General features: G+C 46.4%; 9 non-coding genes and 32 pseudogenes across 9 annotated transcripts; all 41 read right to left on the bottom strand.

Annotated features, from left to right (window-relative positions):
• Positions 1-320: 320 nt before the first annotated feature.
• On the bottom strand, positions 321-439 carry LOC148262157 (5S ribosomal RNA; annotated as a pseudogene).
• Positions 440-644: 205 nt separating this feature from the next.
• Positions 645-763, bottom strand: LOC148262156 (5S ribosomal RNA; annotated as a pseudogene).
• A 203-nt stretch (positions 764-966) lies between these two features.
• Positions 967-1,085, bottom strand: LOC148262155 (5S ribosomal RNA). Its single transcript, XR_015820274.1, has one exon. It is a non-coding gene; the product is annotated as a 5S ribosomal RNA (ribosomal RNA).
• Positions 1,086-1,645: 560 nt separating this feature from the next.
• On the bottom strand, positions 1,646-1,764 carry LOC148262154 (5S ribosomal RNA; annotated as a pseudogene).
• Positions 1,765-1,875: 111 nt separating this feature from the next.
• Positions 1,876-1,993, bottom strand: LOC148262153 (5S ribosomal RNA; annotated as a pseudogene).
• A 562-nt stretch (positions 1,994-2,555) lies between these two features.
• On the bottom strand, positions 2,556-2,674 carry LOC148262152 (5S ribosomal RNA; annotated as a pseudogene).
• A 563-nt stretch (positions 2,675-3,237) lies between these two features.
• On the bottom strand, positions 3,238-3,356 carry LOC148262151 (5S ribosomal RNA; annotated as a pseudogene).
• Positions 3,357-3,919: 563 nt separating this feature from the next.
• LOC148262150 (5S ribosomal RNA) lies at positions 3,920-4,038 on the bottom strand (annotated as a pseudogene).
• A 561-nt stretch (positions 4,039-4,599) lies between these two features.
• Positions 4,600-4,718, bottom strand: LOC148262149 (5S ribosomal RNA; annotated as a pseudogene).
• A 563-nt stretch (positions 4,719-5,281) lies between these two features.
• Positions 5,282-5,400, bottom strand: LOC148262148 (5S ribosomal RNA; annotated as a pseudogene).
• A 564-nt stretch (positions 5,401-5,964) lies between these two features.
• LOC148262147 (5S ribosomal RNA) lies at positions 5,965-6,083 on the bottom strand (annotated as a pseudogene).
• Positions 6,084-6,287: 204 nt separating this feature from the next.
• Positions 6,288-6,405, bottom strand: LOC148262146 (5S ribosomal RNA; annotated as a pseudogene).
• Positions 6,406-6,966: 561 nt separating this feature from the next.
• On the bottom strand, positions 6,967-7,085 carry LOC148262145 (5S ribosomal RNA; annotated as a pseudogene).
• A 202-nt stretch (positions 7,086-7,287) lies between these two features.
• Positions 7,288-7,406, bottom strand: LOC148262144 (5S ribosomal RNA; annotated as a pseudogene).
• A 559-nt stretch (positions 7,407-7,965) lies between these two features.
• LOC148262143 (5S ribosomal RNA) lies at positions 7,966-8,084 on the bottom strand. The gene has a single exon (XR_015820208.1). It is a non-coding gene; the product is annotated as a 5S ribosomal RNA (ribosomal RNA).
• Positions 8,085-8,646: 562 nt separating this feature from the next.
• On the bottom strand, positions 8,647-8,765 carry LOC148262142 (5S ribosomal RNA; annotated as a pseudogene).
• A 209-nt stretch (positions 8,766-8,974) lies between these two features.
• LOC148262141 (5S ribosomal RNA) lies at positions 8,975-9,093 on the bottom strand (annotated as a pseudogene).
• A 203-nt stretch (positions 9,094-9,296) lies between these two features.
• Positions 9,297-9,414, bottom strand: LOC148262140 (5S ribosomal RNA; annotated as a pseudogene).
• Positions 9,415-9,975: 561 nt separating this feature from the next.
• LOC148262139 (5S ribosomal RNA) lies at positions 9,976-10,094 on the bottom strand (annotated as a pseudogene).
• A 205-nt stretch (positions 10,095-10,299) lies between these two features.
• LOC148262138 (5S ribosomal RNA) lies at positions 10,300-10,418 on the bottom strand (annotated as a pseudogene).
• A 563-nt stretch (positions 10,419-10,981) lies between these two features.
• Positions 10,982-11,100, bottom strand: LOC148262137 (5S ribosomal RNA; annotated as a pseudogene).
• Positions 11,101-11,303: 203 nt separating this feature from the next.
• On the bottom strand, positions 11,304-11,422 carry LOC148262136 (5S ribosomal RNA). The gene has a single exon (XR_015819722.1). It is a non-coding gene; the product is annotated as a 5S ribosomal RNA (ribosomal RNA).
• A 562-nt stretch (positions 11,423-11,984) lies between these two features.
• LOC148262135 (5S ribosomal RNA) lies at positions 11,985-12,103 on the bottom strand. The gene has a single exon (XR_015820299.1). It is a non-coding gene; the product is annotated as a 5S ribosomal RNA (ribosomal RNA).
• A 209-nt stretch (positions 12,104-12,312) lies between these two features.
• Positions 12,313-12,431, bottom strand: LOC148262134 (5S ribosomal RNA; annotated as a pseudogene).
• Positions 12,432-13,834: 1,403 nt separating this feature from the next.
• Positions 13,835-13,953, bottom strand: LOC148262133 (5S ribosomal RNA; annotated as a pseudogene).
• A 560-nt stretch (positions 13,954-14,513) lies between these two features.
• LOC148262132 (5S ribosomal RNA) lies at positions 14,514-14,632 on the bottom strand (annotated as a pseudogene).
• A 560-nt stretch (positions 14,633-15,192) lies between these two features.
• On the bottom strand, positions 15,193-15,311 carry LOC148262131 (5S ribosomal RNA; annotated as a pseudogene).
• A 204-nt stretch (positions 15,312-15,515) lies between these two features.
• LOC148262130 (5S ribosomal RNA) lies at positions 15,516-15,634 on the bottom strand (annotated as a pseudogene).
• Positions 15,635-16,553: 919 nt separating this feature from the next.
• LOC148262129 (5S ribosomal RNA) lies at positions 16,554-16,672 on the bottom strand (annotated as a pseudogene).
• A 501-nt stretch (positions 16,673-17,173) lies between these two features.
• Positions 17,174-17,292, bottom strand: LOC148262128 (5S ribosomal RNA). Its single transcript, XR_015820933.1, has one exon. It is a non-coding gene; the product is annotated as a 5S ribosomal RNA (ribosomal RNA).
• Positions 17,293-17,502: 210 nt separating this feature from the next.
• Positions 17,503-17,621, bottom strand: LOC148262127 (5S ribosomal RNA; annotated as a pseudogene).
• Positions 17,622-18,180: 559 nt separating this feature from the next.
• LOC148262126 (5S ribosomal RNA) lies at positions 18,181-18,299 on the bottom strand (annotated as a pseudogene).
• Positions 18,300-18,506: 207 nt separating this feature from the next.
• Positions 18,507-18,625, bottom strand: LOC148262125 (5S ribosomal RNA; annotated as a pseudogene).
• A 920-nt stretch (positions 18,626-19,545) lies between these two features.
• Positions 19,546-19,664, bottom strand: LOC148262124 (5S ribosomal RNA; annotated as a pseudogene).
• An 885-nt stretch (positions 19,665-20,549) lies between these two features.
• Positions 20,550-20,668, bottom strand: LOC148262123 (5S ribosomal RNA). Its single transcript, XR_015820882.1, has one exon. It is a non-coding gene; the product is annotated as a 5S ribosomal RNA (ribosomal RNA).
• A 205-nt stretch (positions 20,669-20,873) lies between these two features.
• Positions 20,874-20,992, bottom strand: LOC148262122 (5S ribosomal RNA; annotated as a pseudogene).
• Positions 20,993-21,555: 563 nt separating this feature from the next.
• On the bottom strand, positions 21,556-21,674 carry LOC148262121 (5S ribosomal RNA; annotated as a pseudogene).
• Positions 21,675-21,878: 204 nt separating this feature from the next.
• Positions 21,879-21,997, bottom strand: LOC148262120 (5S ribosomal RNA). Its single transcript, XR_015820092.1, has one exon. It is a non-coding gene; the product is annotated as a 5S ribosomal RNA (ribosomal RNA).
• Positions 21,998-22,560: 563 nt separating this feature from the next.
• On the bottom strand, positions 22,561-22,679 carry LOC148262119 (5S ribosomal RNA). Its single transcript, XR_015820310.1, has one exon. It is a non-coding gene; the product is annotated as a 5S ribosomal RNA (ribosomal RNA).
• A 206-nt stretch (positions 22,680-22,885) lies between these two features.
• On the bottom strand, positions 22,886-23,004 carry LOC148262118 (5S ribosomal RNA). The gene has a single exon (XR_015820896.1). It is a non-coding gene; the product is annotated as a 5S ribosomal RNA (ribosomal RNA).
• Positions 23,005-23,207: 203 nt separating this feature from the next.
• Positions 23,208-23,325, bottom strand: LOC148262117 (5S ribosomal RNA; annotated as a pseudogene).
• Positions 23,326-23,658: the final 333 nt, after the last annotated feature.

Below are 23,658 nucleotides of genomic sequence, written 5' to 3'. Positions count from 1 at the left end.
CATGCTTGTACTACTCTCGCTTAAGCACCCTTACCTACTGAGTTCTGATAGAATCCGTTGACTTAGTGCTGGTATGATCGCACCTGTTTCATTTCGCGCTGCAAATACATAAACTCCTTCTCCTTTCTTCCCCCTCCCGTAATTTGTTTCCTTGTGCGTGCGTACTGAACCTCCCGTTTTCGTTTTAATATCAAGTAAAATGGTACAGCGCCATGACTCACATTTGCGTATAAACCTGTGGACCATAATTCAAGTCGCGCGTAACGTCGAAATAATCATCTGCAAAAAAATAGGTGCAACACGAGGACTTCACAAGAAAATGGATGAAATATAAGGACTTCCCAGGAGGTAACCCATGCTAGTACTACTCTTGCCCAAGCACCCTTACCTACGGAGTTCTGATAGAATCCGTTGTATTAGTGCTGGTATGATCGCACCTGTTTCATTTCGCGCTGCAAATACATAAACTCCTCCTTTCTTCCCCCTCCCGTGTTTTTTTCCTTGTGCGTGCGCACTGCACCTCTCGTTCTCGTTCAAATATAAAGTAAAATGCCACGGTGCCGTGACTCACATTTGCGAATAAATCTGCGGACCATAATTAAAGTCGCTCGTAACGTCGAACGGCACATCTGAAAAAAAGAAAATGGGTGCAGCACGAGAACTTCCCAGGAGGTAACCCATCATTGTACTACTTTTGCCAAAGTACACTTAACTGCGGAGTTCTGATGGGATCCGGTGCATTTGTGCTGGTGTGACCGCACTTGTTTAATTTCATGCTGAAAATACATACACTCCTTCTTCCCTCCCCCCTCCCATCATTTGTTTCCTTGTGCGTTCACAATGCACCTCTCATTCTCGTTCTAATATCGATTAAAATGCCCCTAATTCTTGACTTATATTTGTGTATAAACCAGCGGACCATAGTTCCAGTCGTGCGTAACATCGAACGACCTGTCTGAAAAAAAATTGGTGCGACACGAGGACTTCCCATGAGGTCACCCATCCGAGTACTACTCTCGCCCAAGCACACTTAACTGCAGAGTTCTGATGGGATCCAGTGCATTAGTGCTGGTATGATCGCACCCGTTTAATTCTGCGCTGCAAGTAAATAAACTCCTTCTCCTTTCTTTCCCCTCCCGTCATTTGTTTCCTTGTGCGTGCGCAATGCACCTCCTGTGCTCGTTCTAATATCAAGTAAAATACTACGATGCCGTGACTCACATTTGCGAATAAATCTGAGGACCATAATTCAAGTTGCGCGTATTGTCGAAAGAATCATCTGCAAAAAAATGGGTGCAACACGAGTACTTCCTAAGAAAATGGGTGAAATATAAGGACTTCGCAGGAGGTCACCCATCCGAGTACTTTTCTCGCCCAAGCACCCTTAACTGCGGAGTTCTAATAGAATCCGTTGCATTAGTGCTGGTATGATCCCTCATGTTTCATTCTGCGCTGCAAATACATACACTCTTTCTCCTCCCATCCCCCCTCCCGTCATTTGTTTCCTTGTGCGTGCACTCTGCATCTATCTTTCTCGTTCTAATATCAAGTAATATGCCCCGACACCGTGACTCACCTTTGCAAATGAACCAGCGGTTTATAATTCCATTCGCGCGTAACGTCGAACAACCCATCCGAAAAAACATAGGTGCAACACGAGGGCTTCCTAGGTTTTCATCCATCTGAGTACTACTCTGGCCCAAGCACACTTAACTGCGGAGTTCTGATGGGATCCGGGGCTTTAGTGCTGGTATGATCGCACCTCTTTAATTTCGCACTGCAAATACATACACTCCTCCTTTCTTCCCCCTCCCGTCATTTGTTTCCTTGTGCGTTCACACTTCACCTCTCATTCTCGACCCGTCTGAAAAAAAATTTGTGCGACACAAGGACTTCCCAGGAGGTCACCCATCCGAGTACTACTCTCGCCCAAGCACAATTAACTGCTGAGTTCTGATGGGATCCGGTGCATAGTGCTGGTATGATCGCACCCGTTTAATTCCGCGCTGCAAATACATAAATTCCTTCTCCTTTCTTCCCCCTCCCGTCATTTGTTTCCTTGTGCATGCGCACTGCACCTCCCGTTCTCGTTCTAATATCAAGTAAAATGCTACGGTGCCATGACTCGCATTTGCGAATAAACCTGAGGACCATAATTCAAGTCGCGCGTATCGTCGAATGAATCATCTGCAAAAAAAATGGGTGCAACACGAGGACTTCTTAAGAAAATGGGTGAAATATAAGGACTTCGCAGGAGGTCACCCATCCTAGTGCTACTCTCGCCCAAGCACCCTTAACTTGCGGAGTTCTGAAAGAATCCGTTGCATTGGTGCTGGTATGATTGCTCATGTTTCATTCTGCGCTGCAAATACATACACTTTTTCTCCCTGCATCCCCCCTCCCGTCATTTGTTTCCTTGTACGTGCACTCTGCATCTCTCCTTCTCGTTCTAATATCGATTAAAATGCCCCTGCTTCTTGACTCACATTTGTGTATAAACCAGCGGACCCTAATTCCAATCGCGCGTAAAGTCGAACGACCCGTCTGAAAAAAAATTGGTGCGACACGAGGACTTCCCAGGAGGTCACCCATCCGAGTACTACTCTCGCCCAAGCACACTTAACTGCGAAGTTCTGATGGAATCCGATGCATTAATGCTGGTATGATCGCACCCATTTAATTCTGCGCTGCAAATATGTAAACTCCTTCTCCTTTCTTCCCCCTCTCATCATTTATTTCCTTGTGCGTGCGCACTGCACCTCCCGTGCTCGTTCTAATATCAAGTTAAATGCTATGGTGCCGTGACTCACATTTGCGAATAAACCTTAGGACCATAATTCAAGTCGCGCGTATCGTCGAAAGAATCATCTGCAAAAAAATGGGTGCAACACGAGGACTTCCTGAGAACATGGGTGAAATATAAGGACTTCGCAGGAGGTCACCCATCCTAGTTCTACTCTCGCCCAAGCACCCTTAACTTGCGGAGTTCTGATAGAATCCGTTGTATTGGTGCTGGTATGATTGCTCATATTTCATTCTGCGCTGCAAATACATACACTTTTTCTCCCTCCATCCCTCCTCCCGTCATTTGTTTCCTTGTACGTGCAGTCTGCATCTCTCCTTCTCGTTCTAATATCGATTAAAATGCTCCTGCTTCTTGACTCACATTTGCGTATAAACCAGTGGACCCTAGTTCCAGTCGCGCGTAACGTCGAACGACCCGTCTGAAAAAAAAAATTAGTGCGACACGAGGACTTCCCAAGAGGTCACCCATCCGAGTACTACTCTCGTCCAAGCACACTTAACTACGGAGTTCTAATGGGATCCAGTGCATTAGTACTGGTATGATCGCACCTGTTTAATTTCGCGCTGCAAATACATAAACTCCTTCTCCATTCTTCCCCCTCCCGTCATTTGTTTCCTTGCGTGTGCGCACTGCACCTCTCGTTGTCGTTCAAATATCATGTAAAATGCCACGGTGCCTTGACTCACATTTGCGAATAAATCTGTGGACCATAATTAAAGTCGCGCGTAACGTCGAACGACACATCTGAAAAAAAGAAAATGTGTGCAACATGAGGACTTCACAAGAAAATGGGTGAAATATAAGGACTTCGCAGGAGGTAACCCATGCTAGAACTACTCTCGCCCAAGCACCCTTACCTACGGAGTTCTGATAGAATCCGTTGCATTAGTGCTGGTATGATCGCACCTGTTTCATTTCGTGCTGAAAATACATACACTCCTTCTCCTTCCCTCCCCCTCCCATCAATTGTTTCCTTGTGCGTTCACACTGCGCCTTTCCTTCTCATTCTAATATCGATTAAAATGCCCCTGCTTCTTGACTCACAATTGCGTATAAACCAGCTGACCCCAGTTCCAGTCGCGCGTAACGTCGAACGACCCGTTTGAAAAAAAATTGGTGCGACACGAGGACTTCCCAAGAGGTCACCCATCCGAGTACTACTCTCGCCCAAGCACACTTAACTACGGACTTCTGATTGGATCCGGTGCATTAGTACTGGTATGATCGCACCCGTTTAATTCCGCGCTGCAAATACATAAACTCCTTCTCCTTTCTTCCCCCTCCCGTCATTTGTTTCCTTGTGCGTGCGCAGTGCACCTCCCGTGCTCGTTCTAATTCAAGTAAAATGCTACGGTGCCGTGACTCACATTTGCGAATAAAACTGAGGACCATAATTCAAGTCGCGCGTATCGTCGAATGAATCATCTGCAAAAAAATGGGTGCAACACGAGGACTTCTTAAGAAAATGGGTGAAATATAAGGACTTCGCAGGAGGTCACCCATCCTAGTGCTACTCTCGCCCAAGCACCCTTAACTTGGGGAGTTCTGAAAGAATCCGTTGCATTGGTGCTGGTATGATTGCTCAAGTTTCATTCTGCGCTGCAAATACATACACTTTTTCTCCCTCCATCCCCCCTCCCGTCATTTGTTTCCTTGTGCGTGCACTCTGCATCTCTCCTTCTCGTTCTAATATCGATTAAAATGCCCCTGCTTCTTGACTCACATTTGCGTATGAACCAGGCGTCCCTACTTCCAGTCGCGCGTAACGTCGAACGACCCGTCTAAAAAAAAAATTAATGCGACACGAGGACTTCCCAGGAGGTCACCCATCTGAGTACTAATCTCGCACAAGCACACTTAACTGCGGAGTTCTGATGGGACCTGGTGCATTCGTGCTGGTATGATCGCACCAATTTAATTTCGCTCTGCAAATACATAAACTCCTTCTCCTTTCTTCCCCCTCCTCTCATTTGTTTCCTTGTGCGTGCGCACTGCACCTCTCGTTCTCGTTCAAATATGAAGTAAAATGCCACGGCGCTGTGACTCACATTTGCGAATAAATCTGCGGACCATAATTAAAGTCGTGCGTAACGTCGAACGGCACATCTGAAAAAAAGAAAATAGGTGCAACACGAGGACTTCACAAGAAAATGGGTGAAATATAAAGACTTCGCAGGAGGTAACCCATGCTAGTACTACTCTCGCCCAAGCAACCTTACCTACGGAGTTCTGATAGAATCCGTTCCATTAGTGCTGGTATGATCGCACCTGTTTCATTTCGTGCTGAAAATACATACACTCCTTCTCCTTCCCTCCCCCTCCCATCAATTGTTTCCTTGTGCGTTCACACTGCACCTCTCCTTCTCGTTCTAATATCGATTAAAATGTCCCTGCTTCTTGACTCACAATTGCGTATAAACCAGCGGACCCCAGTTCTAGTCGCGCGTAACGTCGAACGACCCGTCTGAAAAAAAATTGGTGCGACACAAGGACTTCCCAAGAGATCACCCATCCGAGTACTACTCTCTCCCAAGCACACTTAACTGCCGAGCTCTGATGGGATCCGGTGCATTAGTGCTGGTATGATCGCACCGGTTTAATTCTACACTGTAAATACATAAACTCTTTCTCCTTTCTTCCGCCTCCCGTCATTTGTTTCCTTGTGCGTGGGCACTGCACCTCCCGTGCTCGTTCTAATATCAAGTAAAATGCTACGGTGCCGTGACTCACATTTGCGAATAAACCTGTGGACCATAATTCAAGTCGCGCGTATCGTCGAAAGAATCATCTGCAAAAAAATGGGTGCAACACGAGGAGTTCCTAAGAAAATTGGTGAAATATAAGGACTTTGCAGGAGGTCACCCATCCTAGTGCTACTCTCGCCCAAGCACCCTTAACTTGCGGAGTTCTGACAGAATCCGTTGCATTGGTGCTGGTATGATTGCTCATGTTTCATTCTGCGCTGCAAATACACAAACTCCTTCTCCTTTCTTCCCCCTCCCGTCCTTTGTTTCCTTGTGCGTGCGCACTGCACCTCTCGTTCTCGTTCAAATATCAAGTAAAATGCCACGGCGCCGTAACTCACATTTGCGAATAAATCTGCGGACCATAATTAAAGTCGCGCGTAACGTCGAACGGCACATCTGAAAAAAAGAAAATGGGTGCAACATGAGAATTTCCCAGGAGGTAACCCATCATTGTACTACTTTCCCCAAAGCACACTTAACTGCGGAGTTCTGATGGGATCCGGTGCATTAGTGCTGGTGTGACCGCACCTGTTTAATTTCGTGCTGAAAATACATACACTCCTTCTTCCCTCCCCCCCTCTCATCATTTGTTTCCTTGTGCGTTCACACTGCACCTCTCCTTCTCGTTCTAATATCGATTAAAATGCCTCTGATTCTTGACTCACATTTGCATATAAACCAGTGGACCATAGTTCCAGTCGCGCGTAACGTCGAACGACCCTTCTGAAAAAAAATTGTTGCGATACGAGGACTTCCCAATAGGTCACCCATCGGAGTACTACTCTCACCCAAGCACGCTTAACTGCAGAGTTCTAATGGGATCAAGTGCATTAGTGCTGGTATGATGCCACTTGTTTAATTTTGCGCTTCAAATACATACACTCCTTCTCTTTTCTTCCTCCTCCCGTCATTTGTTTCCTTGTGCGTACGCACTGCACTTCCCGTACTCGTTCTAATATCAAGTAAAATGCTACGGCGCCGTGACTCACATTTGTGAATAAACCTGCAGACCATAAATCAAATTGCGCGTAACGTCGAAAGAATCATCTACAAAAAGATGGGTGCAACACGAGGACCTCCCAAGAAAATGGGTGAAATATAAGGACTTCGCAGGAGGTCACCCATCCGAGTACTTTTCTCGCCCAATCACCCTTAACTCCGGAGTTCTGATAGAATCCGTTGCATTAGTGCTAGTATGATCCCTCATGTTTCATTTTGCACTGCAAATACATACACTCTTTCTCCTCCCATCTCCCCACCCGTCATTTGTTTCCTTGTGCGTGCACTCTGCATCTCTCTTTCTCGTTCTAATATCAAGTAATATGCCCCGGCACCGTGACTCACCTTTGCAAATGAACCAGCGATTTATAATTCCATTCGCGCGTAACGTTGAACAACCCATCCGAAAAAAAATAGGTGGAACAAGAGGGCTTCCCAGGTGGTCACCCATCCGAGTACTACTCTCGCCCAAGCACACTTAACTGCGGAGTTCTGATGGGATCCGGGGCTTTAGTGCTGGTATGATCGCACCTCTTTAATTTCGCGCTGCAAATACATACACTCCTCCTTTCTTCCCCCTCCCGTCATTTGTTTCCTTGTGCGTTTACACTTCACCTCTCATTCTCGTTCTAATATCGATTAAAATGCCCCTGCTTCTTGACTCACATTTGCGTATAAACCAGCGGACCCTAGTTCCAGACGCGCGTAACGTCGAACGACCAGTCTGAAAAAAAATTGGTGCGACACGAGGACTTCCCAGGAGGTCAACCATCCGAGTACTAATCTCGCCCAAGCACACTTAACTGCAGAGTTCTGATGGGATCCGGGGCTTTAGTGCTGGTATGATCTCACCTCTTTAGTTTCGCGCTGCAAATACATACACTCCTTCTCCTTTCTTCCCCCTACCGTCATTTATTTCCTTGTGCGTGCGCACTGCACCTCCCGTTCTCGTTCTAATATCAAGTAAAATGCTACAGCGCCGTGACTCACATTTGCGAATAAACCTGAGGACCATAATTCAAGTCGGGCGTAATGTCGAAAGAATCATCTGAAAAAAAATGGGTGCAACACAAGGACTTCACAAGAAAATGGATGAAATATAAGGACTTCGCAGGAGGTAACCCATGCTAGTACTAGTCTCGCCCAAGCACCCTTACCTACGGAGTTCTGATAGAATCTGTTGTATTAGTGCTGGTATCATCGCAACTGTTTCATTTCGTGCTGAAAATACATACACTCCTTTTCCTTCCCTCCCCCTCCCATCAATTGTTTCCTTGTGCGTTCACACTGCACATCTCATTCTCGTTCTAATATCGATTAAAATGCCCCTGCTTCTTGACTCACATTTGCGTATAAACCAGTGGACCCTAGTTCCAGTCGCGCGTAACGTCGAACGACCCGTCTGAAAAAAAATTGGTGCGACACGAGGACTTCCCAAGAGGTCTCCCATCCGAGTACTACTCTCGCCCAAGCACACTTAACTACAGAGTTCTGATGGGATCCGGTGCATTAGTACTGGTATGATCGCACCTGTTTAATTTCGTGCTGCAAAGACATAAACTCCTTCTCCTTTCTTCCCCCTCCCGTCATTTCTTTCCTTGTGCGTGCGCACTGCACCTCCCGTGCTCGTTCTAATATCAAGTAAAATGCTACAATGCCGTGACTCACATTTGCGAATAATCCTGTGGACCATAATTCAAGTCGCGCGTATCGTCGAAAGAATCATCTGCAAAAAAATTGGTGCAACAGGAGGACTTCCTAAGAAAATGGGTGAAATATAAGGACTTCGTAGGAGGTCACCCATCCTAGTGCTACTCTCGCCCAAGCACCCTTAACTTGCGAAGTTCTGAAAGAATCCGTTGCATTGGTGCTGGTATGATTGCTCATGTTTCATTCTGCGCTGCAAATACATACACTTTTTCTCCCTCCATCCCTCCTCCCGTCATTTGTTTCCTTGTGCGTGCACTCTGCATCTCTCCTTCTCGTTCTAATATCGATTAAAATGCCCCTGCTTCTTGACTCACATTTGCGTATAAACCAGTGGACCCTAGTTCTAGTCGCGCGTAACGTCGAACGACCTGTCTGAAAAAAAAATTAGTGCGACACAAGGACTTCCCAGGAGGTCACCCATCCGAGTACTACTCTTGTCCAAGCACACTTAACTACGGAGTTCTGATGGGATCCGGTGCATTAGTGCTAGTATGATCACAACTATTTAATTTCGCGCTGTAAATAGATAAACTCCTTCTCCTTTCTTCCCCCTTCCGTCATTTGTTTCCTTGTGCGTGCGCACTACACCTCTCGTTCTCGTTCAAATATCAAGTAAAATGCCACGGCGCCGTGACTCACATTTGCGAATAAATCTGCGGACCATAATTAAAGTCGCGCGTAACGTCGAACTGCACATCTGAAAAAAAGAAAATGGGTGCAACACGAGAACTTCCCAGGAGGTAACCCATCATTGTACTACTTTCGCCAAAGCACACTTAACTACGGAGTTCTGATGGGATCCGGTGCATTTGTGCTGGTGTGACCGCACCTCTTTAATTTCGTGCTGAAAATACATACACTCCTTCTTTCCTCCCCCCTCCAATCATTTGTTTCGTTGTGAGTTCACACTGCACCTCTCCTTCTCGTTCTAATATCGATTAAAATGCCCCTGATTCTTGACTCACATTTGCGTATAAACCAGCGGACCATAGTTCCAGTCATGCGTAACGTCGAACGACCCATCTGAAAAAAAATTGTTGCGATACGAGGACTTCCCAAGAGGTCACCCATCCGAGTACTACTCTCGCCCAAGTACGCTTAACTGCAGAGTTCTGATGGGATCCAGTGCATTAGTGCTGGTATGATGCCACTTGTTTAATTTTGCGCTTCAAATACATACACTCCTTCTCTTTTCTTCCTCCTCCCGTCATTTGTTTCCTTGTGCGTGCGCACTGCACCTCCCGTACTCGTTCTAATATCAAGTAAAACGCCACGGCTCCGTGACTCACATTTGCGAATAAACCTGCGGACCATAAATCAAGTCGCGCGTAACCTCGAAAGAATCATCTGCAAAAAGATGGGTGCAATACGACGACCTCCCAAGAAAATGGGTGAAATATAAGGACTTCGCAGGAGGTCACCCATCCGAGTACTTTTCTCGCCCAAGCACCCTTAACTGCGGAGTTCTTATAGAATCCGTTGCATTAGTGCTGGTTTGATCCCTCATGTTTCATTCTGCACTGCAAATTCATACACTCTTTCTCCTCCCATCCCCCCTCCCGTCATTTGTTTCCTTGTGCGTGCACTCTGCATCTCTCTTTCTCGTTCTAATATCAAGTAATATGCCCCGGCACCGTGACTCACCTTTGCAAATGAACCAGCGGTTTATAATTCCATTCGCGCGTAACGTCGAACAACCCATCCGAAAAAAAATTGGTGCAACACGAGGGCTTCCCAAGTGGTCACCCATCCGAGTACTACTCTTGCCCAAGCACACGTAACTATGGAGTTCTGATGGGATCAGGAGCTTTAGTGCTGGTATGATCGCACCTGTTTAATTTCACGCTTCAAATACATACACTCCTTCTCCTTTCTTCCCCCTCCCGTCATTTGTTTCCTTGTGCGTTCACACTTCACCTCTCACTCTCGTTCCAATACCGATTAAAATGCCCCTGCTTCTTGACTCACATTTGCATATAAACCAGCGGACCCTAGTTCCAGACGTACGTAACGTCGAACGACCCGTCTGAAAAAAAATTGGTGCGACACGAGGACTTCCCAAGAGGTCACCAATCCGAGTACTAATCTCGCCCAAGCACACTTCACTCTGGAGTTCTTATGGGATCCGGTGCAATAGTGCTGGTATGATCGCACCCGTTTAATTTTGCACTGCAAATACATAAACTCATTCCCCTTTCTTCCCCCTCCCGTCATTTGTTTCCTTGTGCGTGCGCACTGCACCTCCCGTTCTCGTTCTAATATCAAGTAAAATGCCACGGCGCCGTGACTCACATTTGCGAATAAACCTGAGGACCATAATTCAAGTCGCGCGTAACGTCGAAAGAATCATCTGCAAAAAAATGGGTGCAACACGAGGACTTCACAAGAAAATGGGTGAAATATAAGGACTTCGCAGGAGGTAACCCATGCTAGTGCTACTCTCGCCAAAGCACCCATACCTACGGAGTTCTGATAGAATACGTTGCTTTAGTGCTGGTAAGATCGCACCTATTTCATTTCGCGCTGTAAATACATACACTCCTTCTTCTTTCTTCCCCCTCCCGTCATTTGTTTCCTTGTGCGTGCGCACTGCACCTCTCGTTCTCGTTCAAATATCAAGTAAAATGCCACGGCGCCGTGGCTCACATTTGCGAAAAAATCTGCGGACCATAATTAAAGTCGCGCGTAACGTCGAGCGGCACATCTGAAAAAAAGAAAAAGGGTTCAACACGAGAACTTCCCAGGAGGTAACCCATCATTGTACTACTTTCGCCAAAGCACAGTTAACTGCGGAGTTCTGATGGGATCCAGTGCATTTGTGCTGGTGTGACCGCACCTGTTTAATTTCGTGTTGAAAATACATAAACTCCTTCTTCCCTCCCCCCTACCATCATTTGTTTCCTTGTGCGTTCACATTGCACCTGTCCTTCTCGTTCTAATATCGATTAAAATGCCCCTGATTCTTGACTCACATTTGCGTATAAACCAGCGGACCATAGTTCCAGTCGCGCGTAACGTCGAACGACCCGTCTGAAAAAAAATTGGTGCGACACGAGGACTTCCCAGGAGGTCACCCATCCGAGTACTACTCTCGCCCAAACACACTTAACTGCTGAGTTCTGATGGGATCCGGTGCATTTGTGCTGGTATGATCGCACCCGCTTAATTCCGCGCTGCAAATACATAAACTCCTTCGCCTTTCTTCCCCCTCCCGTCATTTGTTTCCTTGTGCGTGCGCACTGCACCTCCCGTGCTCGTTCTAATATCAAGTAAAATGCTACGGTGCCGTGACTCATATTTGCGAATAAACCTGAGGACCACAATTCAAGTCGCGCGTATCGTCAAAAGAATCATTTGCAAAAAAATGGGTGCAACACGAGGACTTCCTAAGAAAATGGGTGAAATATAAGGACTTCGCAGGAGGTCACCCATCCTAGTGCTTCTCTCGCCCAAGCACCCTTAACTTGCGAAGTTCTGATAGAATCCGTTGCATTTGTGCTGGTATGATTGCTCATGTTTCATTCTGTGCTGCAAATACATACACTTTTTCTCCCTCCATCCCCCCTCCCATCATTTGTTTCCTTGTGCGTGCACTCTGCATCTCTCTTTCTCGTTCTAATATCAATTAAAATGCCCCTGCTTCTTGACTCACATTTGCGTATAAACCAGTGGACCCTAGTTCCAGTCGCGCGTAACGTCGAACGACCCGTCTGAAAAAAAAATTAGTGTGACACGAGGACTTCCCAGGAGGTCACCCATCCGAGTACTACTCTCGCCCAAGCACACTTAACTACGGAGTTCTGATGGGATCCGGTGCATTAATGCTGGTATGATCGCACTTGATTAATTTTGTGCTGCAAATACATAAATTCTTACCCCTTTCTTGCCCCTCCCGTCATTTGTTTCCTTGTGCATGCGCACTGCACCTCTCGTTCTCGTTCAAATATCAAGTGAAATGCCACAGCGCCGTGACTCACATTTGCGAATAAATCTGTGGACCATAATTAAAGTCGCGCGTAACGTCGAACGACACATATGGAAAAAAGAAAATGGGTGCAACACAAGAACTTCCCACGAGGTAACCCATCATTGTACTACTTTCACCAAAGCACACTTAACTGCGGAGTTCTGATGGGATCCGGTGCATTTATGCTGGTATGATCTCACCTGTTTAATTTCGCGCTGCAAATACATAAACTCCTTCTCCTTTCTTCCCCCTCCCGTCATTTGTTTCCTTGTGCGTGCGCACTGCACCTCTCGTTCTCGTTCAAATATCAGGTAAAATGCCACGGAGCCGTGACTCACATTTGCGAATAAATCTGCGGACCATAATTAAAGTCGCGCGTAACGTCGACTGGTACATCTGAAAAAAAGAAAATGGGTGCATCATGAGGATTTCACAAGAAAATGGGTGAAATATAAGGACTTCGCAGGAGGTAACCCATGCTAGTACTACTCTCGCCCAAGCACCCTTATCTACGGAGTTCTGATGGGATCCAGTGCATTAGTGCGGGTATGATGCCCCTTGTTTAATTTTGCGCTTCAAATACATACACTCTTTCTCTTTTCTTCCTCCTCCTGTCATTTGTTTCCTTGTGCGTGCGCACTACACCTCCCGTACTCCTTCTAATATCAAGTAAAATGCCACGGCGCCGTGACTCACATTTGCGAATAAACCTGCGGACCATAAATCAAGTCGCCCGTAACGTCGAAAGAATCATCTGCAAAAAGATGGGTGCAACACGAGGATCTCCCAAGAAAATGGGTGAAATATAAGGACTTCGCAGGAGGTCACACATCCGAGTACTTTTCTCGCCCAAGCACCCTTAACTACGGAGTTCTGATAGAATCCGTTGCATTAGTGCTGGTATGATCCCTCATGTTTCATTCCGCACTGCAAATACATACATTCTTTCTCATTCCATCCCCCCTCCCGTCATTTGTTTTCATGTGCGTGCACTCTGCATCTCTCTTTCTCGTTCTAATATCAAGTAATATGCCCCAGCAACGTGACTCACCTTTGCAAATGAACCAGCGGTTTATAATTCCATTCGTGCGTAACGTCGAACAACCCATCCGAAAAAAATAGGTGCAACACGAGGGCTTCCCAGGTGGTCACCCATCCGAGTACTAACCTCGCCCAAGCACATTTGCGAATAAACCTGACAACCATAATTCAAGTCGCACGTATCGTCGAAAGAATCATCTGCAAAAAAATGGGTGCAACACGAGGACTTCACAAGAAAATGGGTGAAATATAAGGACTTCGCAGGAGGTAACCCATGCTAGTACTACTCTCGCCCAAGCACCCTTACCTACGGAGTTCTGATAGAATCCGTTGCATTAGTGCTGGAATGATCGCACCTGTTTCATTTCGCGCTGATAAAACATACTCCTTCTCCTTTCTTCCCCCTCCCGTCATTTGTTTCCTTGTGCGTGCACACTGCACCTCTCGTTCTTGTTCAAATATCAAGTAAAATGCCACGGCGCCGTGACTCACATTTGCGAATAAATCTGCGGACCATAATTAAAGTCGCATGTAACGTCAAACGGCACATCTGAAAAAAAAAAATGGGTGCAGCACGAGAACTTCCCAGGAGGTAACCCATCATTGTACTACTTTCACCAAAGCACACTTAACTGCGGAGTTCTGATGGGATCCGGTGCATTTGTGCTGGTATGATCGCACCCGTTTAATTCCGCGCTGCAAATACATAAACTCCTTCTCCTTTCTTCCCCCTCCCGTCATTTATTTCCTTGTGCGTGCGCACTGCACCTCCCGTTCTCGTTCTAGTATCAAGTAAAATGCTACAGCGCCGTGACTCACATTTGCGAATAAACCTGAGGACCATAATTCAAGTCGCGCGTAACGTCGAAAGAATTATCTGCAAAAAAATGGGTGCAACACTAGGACTTCACAAGAAAATGGGTGAAATATAAGGACTTCGCAGGAGGTAACCCATGCTAGTACTACTCTCGCCCAAGCACCCTTACCTACGGAGTTCTGATAGAATCCGTTGCATTAGTGCTGGAATGATCGCACCTGTTTCATTTCGCGCTGATAAAACATACTCCTTCTCCTTTCTTCCCCCTCCCCTCATTTGTTTCCTTGTGCGTGCACACTGCACCTCTCGTTCTCGTTCAAATATCAAGTAAAATGCCACGGCGCCGTGACTCACATTTGCGAATAAATCTGCGGACCATAATTAAAGTCGCGCGTAACGTCTAACGGCACATCTGAAAAAAAAAAATGGGTGCAACACGAGAACTTCCCAGGAGGTAACCCATCATTGTACTACTTTCACCAAAGCACACTTAACTGCGGAGTTCTGATGGGATCCGGTGCATTAGTGCTCGTATGATGCCACTTGTTTAATTTTGCGCTTTAAATACATACACTCCTTCTCTTTTCTTCCTCCTCCCGTCATTTGTTTCCTTGTGCGTGCGCACTGCACCTCCCGTACTCGTTCTAATATCAAGTAAAATGCCACGGCGCCGTGACTCACATTTGCGAATAAACCTGCAGACCATAAATCAAGTCGCGCGTAACATCGAAAGAATCATCTGCAAAAAGATGGGTGCAATACGACGACCTCCCAAGAAAATGGGTGAAATATAAGGACTTCGCAGGAGGTCACCCATCCGAGTACTTTTCTCGCCCAAGCACCCTTAACTGCGGAGTTCTGATAGAATCCGTTGCATTAGTGCTGGTATGATCCCTCATGTTTCATTCTGCACTGCAAATACATACACTCTTTCTCCTTCCATCCCCCCTCCTGTCATTTGTTTCCTTGTGCGTGCACTCTACATCTCTCTTTCTCGTTCTAATATCAAGTAATATGCCCTGACACCGTGACTCACCTTTGCAAATGAACCAGCGGTTTATAATTCCATTCGCGCATAACGTCGAAAAACCCATCCAAAAAAAAATAGGTGCAACACGAGGGCATCCCAAGTGGTCACCCATCTGAGTACTACGCTCGCCCAAGCACACTTAACTGCGGAGTTCTGATCATATCCAGGGCTTTAGTGCTGGTAAGATCGCACCTGTTTAAATTCGCGCTGGAAATACATACACTCCTTCTCCTTTCTTCTCCCTCCCGTCATTTGTTTCCTTGTGTGTTCACACTTCACCTCTCATTCTCGTTCTAATATCGATTAAAATGCCCCTGCTTCTTGACTCACATTTGCGTATAAACCAGCGGACCCTAGTTCCAGATGCGTGTAACGTCGAACAACCCGTCTGAAAAAAATTGGTGCGACACGAGGACTTCCCAGGAGTTAACCCATCCGAGTACTAATCTCGCCCAAGCACACTTCACTGCGGAGTTCTGATGGGATCCGGTGCATTAGTGCTGGTATGATCCCACCTGTTTAATTTTGCGCTGCAAATACATAAACTCATTGCCCTTTCTTCCCCCTCCCGTCATTTGTTTCCTTGTGCGTGCGCACTGTACCTCCCGTTCTCGTTCTAATATCAAGTAAAATGCTATAGCGCCGTGACTCACATTTGCGAATAAACCTGAGGACCATAATTCAAGTCGCGCGTAACGTCGAAAGAATCATCTGCAAAAAAATGGGTGCAACACAAGGACTTCCTAAGAAAATGGGTGAAATATAAGGACTTCGCAGGAGGTCACCCATCCTAGTGCTACTCTCGCCCAAGCACAATTTACTTGCAGAGTTCTGATAGAATCCGATGCATTGGTGCTGGTATGATTGCTCATGTTTCTTTCTACGCTGCAAATGCATACACTTTTTCTCCCTCCATCCCCCCTCCCGTCTTTTGTTTCCTTGTGCCTGCGCACTGCACCTCCCGTGCTCGTTCTAATATCAAGTAAAATGCTACGGTGCCGTGACTCACATTTGCGAATAAACCTGAGGACCATAATTCATGTCGTGCGTATCGTCGAAAGAATCATCTGCAAAAAAATGGTTGCAACACGAGAACTTCCTAAGAAAATGGGTGAAATAAAAGGACTTCGCAGGAGGTCACCCATCTTAGTGCTACTCTCGCCCAAGCACCCTTAACTTGCGGAGTTCTGATAGAATCCGTTGCATTGGTGCTGGTATGATTGCTCATGTTTCTTTCTGCGCTGCAAATACATACACTTTTTCTCCCTCCATCCCCCCTCCCGTCATTTGTTTCCTTGTGCGTGCACTCTGCATCTCTCCTTTTCGTTCTAATATCGATTAAAATGCCCCTGCTTCTTGACTCACATTTGTGTATAAACTAGTGGACCCTAGTTCCAGTAGCGCATAACGTCGAACGACCTGTCTGAAAAAAAAAATTAGTGCGACACAAGGACTTCCCAAGAGGTCACCCATCCGAGTACTACTCTCGCCCAAGCACACTTAACTGCGGAGTTCTGATGGGATCCGGTGCATTAGTGGTGGTATGATCGCACCTGATTAATTTTGCGCTGCAAATACATAAATTCCTTCTCCTTCTAATATCAAGTAAAATGCCACGGCTCCGTGACTCACATTTGCGAATAAACCTGCGGACCATAAATCAAGTCGCCCGTAACGTCGAAAGAATCATCTGCAAAAAGATGGGTGCAACACGAGGATCTCCCAAGAAAATGGGTGAAATATAAGGACTTCGCAGGAGGTCATCCATCCGAGTACTTTTCTCGCCCAAGCACCCTTAACTACGGAGTTCTGATAGATTCCGTTGCATTAGTGCTGGTATGATCCCTCATGTTTCATTCCGCACTGCAAATACATACATTCTTTCTCATTCTATCCCCCCTCCCGTCATTTGTTTTCTTGTGCGTGCACTCTGCATCTCTCTTTCTCGTTCTAATATCAAGTAATATGCCCCGGCACCGTGACTCACCTTTGCAAATGAACCAGCGGTTTATAATTCCATTCGCGCGTAACGTCGAACAACCCATCCGAAAAAAAAAAGGTGCAACACGAGGGCTTCCCAGGTAGTCACCCATCCGAGTACTACCCTCGCCCAAGCACACTTAACTGCGGAGTTCTGATGGGATCCGGAGCATTAATGCTGGTATGATCGCACCTGTTTAATTTCGCGCTGCAAATACATAAATTCCTTCTCCTTTCTTCCCCCTCCCGTCATTTGTTTCCAAGTGCGTGCGCACTGCACCTCTCGTTCTCGTTCAAATATCAAGTACAATGCCACGACGCCGTGACTCACATTTGCGAATAAATCTTCGGACCATAATTAAAGTCGCGCGTAACGTCGAACGACACATCTGAAAAAAAAGAAAATGGGTGCAACACGAGAACTTCCCACGAGGTAATCCATCATTGTACTACTTTCACCAAAGCACACCTAACTGCGGAGTTCTGATGGGATCCGGTGCATTTGTGCTGGTATGATCGCACCTGTTTAATTTTGCGCTGCAAATACATAAACTCATTCCCATTTCTTCCCCCTCCCGTCATTTGTTTCCTTGTGCGTGCGCACTGCACCTCCCGTGCTCCTTCTAATATAAAGTAAAATGCTACGTTGCCGTGACTTACATTTGCGAATAAACCTGAGGACCATAATTCAAGTCGCGCGTATCGTCGAAAGAATCATCTGCAAAAAAATGGGTGCAACACGAGAACTTCCTAAGAAAATGGGTGAAATATAAGGACTTCGCAGGAGGTAACCCATGCTAGTACTACTCTCGCCCAAGCACCCTTACCTACGGAGTTATGATAGAATCCGTTGCATTAGTGCTGGTATGATCGCACCTGTTTCATTTCGTGCTGAAAATACATACACTCCTTCTCCTTCCCTCCCCCTCCCATCAATTGTTTCCTTGTGCGTTCACACTGCACCTCTCCTTCTCGTTCTAATATCGATTAAAATGCCCCTGCTTTTTTACTCACATTTGCGTATAAACCAGCGGAACCTAGTTCCAGTGGCGCGTAACGTCGAACGACTCGTCTGAAAAAAAATTGGTGCGACACGAGGACTTCGCAGGAGGTCACCCATCCGAGTACTACTCTCGCCCAAGCACACTTAACTGCGGAGTTTTGATGGGATCCGGTGCATTAGTGCTGGTATGATCACACCTGTTTAATTTCGCGCTGCAAATACATAAATTCCTTTTCCTTTCTTCCCCCTCCCCTCATTTGTTTCCAAGTGCGTGCGCACTGCACCTCTCGTTCTCGTTCAAATATCAAGTACAATGTCACGGCGCCGTGACTCACATTTGCGAATAAATCTGCGGACCATAATTAAAGTCGCGCGTAACGTCGAACGACACATCTGAAAAAAAAAATGGGCGCAACACGAGAACTTCCCACGAGGTAACCCATCATTGTACTACTTTCAGCAAAGCACACTTAACTGCGGAGTTCTGATGAGATCCGGTGCATTTGTGCTGGTATGATCGCACCTGTTTAATTTTGCGCTGCAAATACATAAACTCATTCCCCTTTCTTCCCCCTCCCGTCATTTGTTTCCTTGTGCTGCGCACTGCACCTCCCGTGCTCCTTCTAATACAAAGTAAAATGCTACGGTGCCGTGACTCACATTTGCGAATAAACCTGAGGGCCATAATTCAAGTCGCGCGTATCGTCGAAAGAATCATCTGCAAAAAAATGGGTGCAACACAAGGACTTCCTAAGAAAATTTGTGAAATATAAGGATTTCGCAGGAGGTCACCCATCCTAGTGCTACTCTCGCCCAAGCACCCTTAACTTGGGGAGTTCTGATAGAATCCGTTGCATTGGTGCTGGTATGATTGCTCATGTTTCATTCTGCGCTGCAAATACATACACTTTTTCACCCTCCATCCCCCCTCCCGTCATTTGTTTCCTTGTGCGTGCGCACTGCACCTCCCGTGCTCGTTCTAATATAAAGTAAAATGCTACGGTGCCGTGACTTACATTTGCGAATAAACCTGAGGACCATAATTCAAGTCGAGCGTATCGTCGAAAGAATCATCTGCAAAAAAATGGGTGCAACACGAGGACTTCCTAAGAAAATGGGTGAAATATAAGGACTTCGCAGGAGGTCACCCATCCTAGTGCTACTCTCGCCCAAGCACCCTTAACTTGCGGAGTTCTGATAGAATCCGTTGCATTGGTGCGGGTATGATTGCTCATGTTTCATTATGCGCTGCAAATACATACACTTTTTCTCCCTTCATCCCCCCTCCCGTCATTTGTTTCCTTGTGCGTGCGCACTGCACCTCTCGTTCTCGTTCAAATATCAAGTAAAATGCCACGGCGCCGTGACTCACATTTGCGAAAAAATCTGCGGACCATAATTAAAGTCGCGCGTAATGTCGAACGGCACATCTGAAAAAAAGAAAATGGGTGCGACACGAGAACTTCCCAGGAGGTAACCCATCATTGTACTACTTTCGCCAAAGCACACTTAACTGCGGAGTTCTGATGGGATCTGGTGCATTTGTGCTGGTGTGACCGCACCTGTTTAATTTTGTGCTGAAAATACATACACTCCTTCTTCCCTCCCCCCCTCCCATCATTTGTTTCCTTGTGCGTTCACACTGCACCTCTCCTTCTCGTTCTAATATCGATTAAAATGCCCCTGATTCTTGACTCACATTTGCATATAAACCAGCGGACCATAGTTCCAGTCGCGCGTAACGTCGAACAACCCATCTGAAAAAAAATTGTTGCGATACGAGGACTTCCCAAGAGGTCACCCATCCTTGTACTACTCTCGCCAAAGTACACTTAACTGCAGAGTTCTGATGGGATCCAGTGCATTAGTGCTGGTATGATGCCACTTGTTTAATTTTGCGCTTCAAATACATACACTCCCTCTCTTTTCATCCTCATCCCGTAATTTGTTTCCTTGTGCGTGCGCACTGCACTTCCCGTCCTCGTTCTAATATCAAGTAAAATGCAACGGCGCCGTGACTCACATTTGCGAATAAACCTGCAGACTATAAATCAAGTCGCGCGTAACGTCGAAAGAATCATCTGCAAAAAGATGGGTGCAACACGAGGACCACCAAAGAAAATGGGTGAAATATAAGGACTTCGCAGGAGGTCACCCATCCGAGTACTTTTCTCGCCCAAGCACCCTTAACTGCGGAGTTCTGATAGAATCCGTTGCATTAGTGCTGGTATGATCCCTCATGTTTTATTCTGCACTGCAAATACATACACTCTTTCTCCTTCCAACTCCCCTCCCGTCATTTGTTTCCTTGTGCGTGCACTCTGCATCTCTCTTTCTCGTTCTAATATCAAGTAATATGCCCCGGCACCGTGACTCACCTTTGCAAATGAACCAGCGGTTTATAATTCCATTCGCGCGTAACGTCGAACAACCCATCCGAAAAAAGAAATAGGTGCAACACGAGGGCTTCCCAGGTGGTGACCCATCCGAGTACTACTCTCGCCCAAGCACACTTAACTGCGGAGTTCTGATGGGATCCGGAGCTTTAGTGCTGGTATGATCGCACCTTTTTAATTTCGCGCTGCAAATACATACACTCCTTCTCCTTTCTTCCCCCTCCCGTCATTTGTTTCCTTGTGCGTTCACACTTCACCTCTCATTCTCGTTCTAATATCGATTAAAATGCCCCTGCTTCTTGACTCACATTTGCGTATAAACCAGCGGACCCTAGTTCCAGACGCGCGTAACATCGAACGACCCGTCTGAAAAAAAATTTGTGCGACACGAGGACTTCCCAGGAGGTCACCCATCCGAGTACTAATCTCGCCAAAGCACACTTCACTGCGGAGTTCTGATGGGATCCGGTGCATTAGTGCTGGTATGATCGCACCTGTTTAATTTTGCGCTACAAATACATAAACTTATTCCCCTTTCTTCCTCCTCCCGTCATTTGTTTCCTTGTGCGTCCGCACTGCACCTCCCGTTCTCGTTCTAATATCAAGTAAAATGCTACAGCGCCGTGACTCACATTTGCGAATAAACCTGAGGCGCATAATTCAAGTCGCGCGTAACATCGAAAGAATCATCTGCAAAAAAATGGGTGCAACACGAGGACATCACAAGAAAATGGGTGAAATATAAGGACTTCGCAGGAGGTAACCCATGCTAGTACTACTCTCGCCCAAGCATCCTTACCTACGGAGTTCTGATAGAATCCGTTGCATTTGTGCTGGTATGATCGCACCTGTTTCATTTCGCGCTGCAAAAACATACACTCCTTCTCCTTTCTTCCCCCTCCCGTCATTTGTTTCCTTGTGCGTGCGCACTGCACCTCTCGTTCTTGTTCAAATATCAAGTAAAATGCCACGGCGCCGTGACTCACATTTGCGAATAAATCTGCGGACCATAATTAAAGTCGCGCGTAACGTCGAACGGCACATCTGAAGAAAAGAAAATGGGTGCAACACGAGAACTTCGCAGGAGGTAACCCATCATTGTACTACTTTCGCCAAAGCACACTTAACTAAGGAGTTCTGATGGGATCCGGTGCATTTGTGCTGGTGTGACCGCACCTGTTTAATTTGGTGCTGAAAATACATACACTCCTTCTTCCCTCCCCCCCTCCCATCATTTATTTCCTTGTGCGTTCACACTGCACCTCTCATTCTCATTCTAATATCGATTAAAATGCCCCTGCTTCTTGCCTCACAATTGCGTATAAACCAGCGGACCCCAGTTCCAGTCGCGCATAATGTTGAACGACCCGTCTGAAAAAAAATTGGTACGACACGAGGACTTCCCAGAAGGTCACCCATCCGAGTACTACTCTCGCCCGAGCACACTTAACTGCGGAGTTCTGATGGGATCTGGTGCATTAGTGCTGGTATGATCGCACCAATTTAATTTTGCGTTGCAAATACATAAACTCCTTATCCTTTCTTCCCCTTCCCGTCATTTGTTTCCTTGTGCGTGCGCACTGCACCTCCCGTGCTCGTTCTAATATCAAGTAAAATGCTACGGTGCCGTGACTCACATTTGCGAATAAACCTGAGGACCATAATTCAAGTCGCGCGTATTGTCGAAAGAATAATCTGCAAAAAAATGGGTACAACACGAGGACTTCCTAAGAAAAAGGGTGAAATATAAGGACTTCGCAGGAGGTCACCCATCCTAGTGCTACTCTCGCCCAAGCACCCTTAACTTGGGGAGTTCTGATAGAATCCGTTGCATTGGTGCTGGTATGATTGCTCATGTTTCATTCTGCGCTGCAAATACATACACTTTTTCTCCCTCCATCCCCCTTCCCGTCATTTGTTTCCTTGTGCGTGCACTCTGCATCTCTCCTTCTCGTTCTAATATCGATTAAAATGCCCCTGCTTCTTGACTCACATTTGCATATAAACCAGTGGACCCTCGTTAAAGTCGCGCTTAACGTCGAACGACCCGTCTGAAAAATAAAATTAGTGCGACACGAGGACTTCCCAGGAGGTCACCCATTCGAGTACTACTCTCGCCCAAGCACAATTAACTGCGGAGTTCTGATGGGATCCGGTGCATTAGTGCTGGTATGATCGCACACGTTTAATTTTGCGCTGCAAATACATAAACTCTTTCTCCTTCCATCCCCCCTCCCGTCATTTGTTTCCTTGTGCGTGCACTTTGCATCTCTCTTTCTCGTTCTAATATTAAGTAATATGCCCCGGCACCGTGACTCACCTATGCAAATGAACCAGCAGTTTATAATTCCATTCGCGCGTATCGTCGAACAACCCATCCGAAAAAAAATAGGAGCAACACGGGGGCTTCCCAGGTGGTCACCCATCCAAGTACTACTCTCGTCCAAGCACACTTAACTGCGGAGTTCTGATGGGATCCGGAGCTTTTGTGCTGGTATGATCGCACCTATTTAATTTTGCGCTGCAAATACATACACTCCTTCTCTTTTCTTCCCCCTCCCGTCATTTGTTTTTGTGCGTTCACACTTCACCTTTCATTCTCGTTCTAATATCGATTGAAATGCCCCTGCTTCTTGACTCACATTTGCGTATAAACCAGCGGACCCTAGTTCCAGACGCGCGTAACGTCGAACAACCCGTCTGAAAAAAAATTGGTGCGACTCGAGGACTTCCCAGGAGGTCAACCATCAGAGTACTAATTTCGCCAATCACACTTAACTGCGGAGTTCTGATGGGATCCGGGGCTTTAGTGCTGGTATGATCGCACCTGTTTAATTTCGCACTGCAAATACATACACTCCTTTGCCTTTCTTCCCCCTCCCGTCATTTGTTTTCATGTGCGTTCACACTTCACTTCTCATTCTCGTTCTAATATCGATTAAAATGCCCCAGCTTCATGACTCACATTTGCGTATAAACATGCGGACCCTAGTTCCAGACGCGTGTAACGTCGAACGACCGGTCTGAAAAAAAAAAATTGGTGCGACACGAGGACTTCACAAGAAAATTATTGAAATATAAGGACTTCGCAGGAGATAACCCATGCTAGTACTACTCTCGCTCAAGTACCCTTACCTACGGAGTTCTGATATAATCCGTTGC

The sequence above is a fragment of the Carica papaya genome, chromosome 5 (genome assembly GCF_054855325.1).
Source record: "Carica papaya isolate Zhongbai chromosome 5, ASM5485532v1, whole genome shotgun sequence".
Classification (NCBI taxonomy): Eukaryota; Viridiplantae; Streptophyta; class Magnoliopsida; order Brassicales; family Caricaceae; genus Carica; species Carica papaya.
Note: the sequence above shows the minus strand (reverse complement) of the source record. Positions and strands in the feature narration are given on the sequence as shown.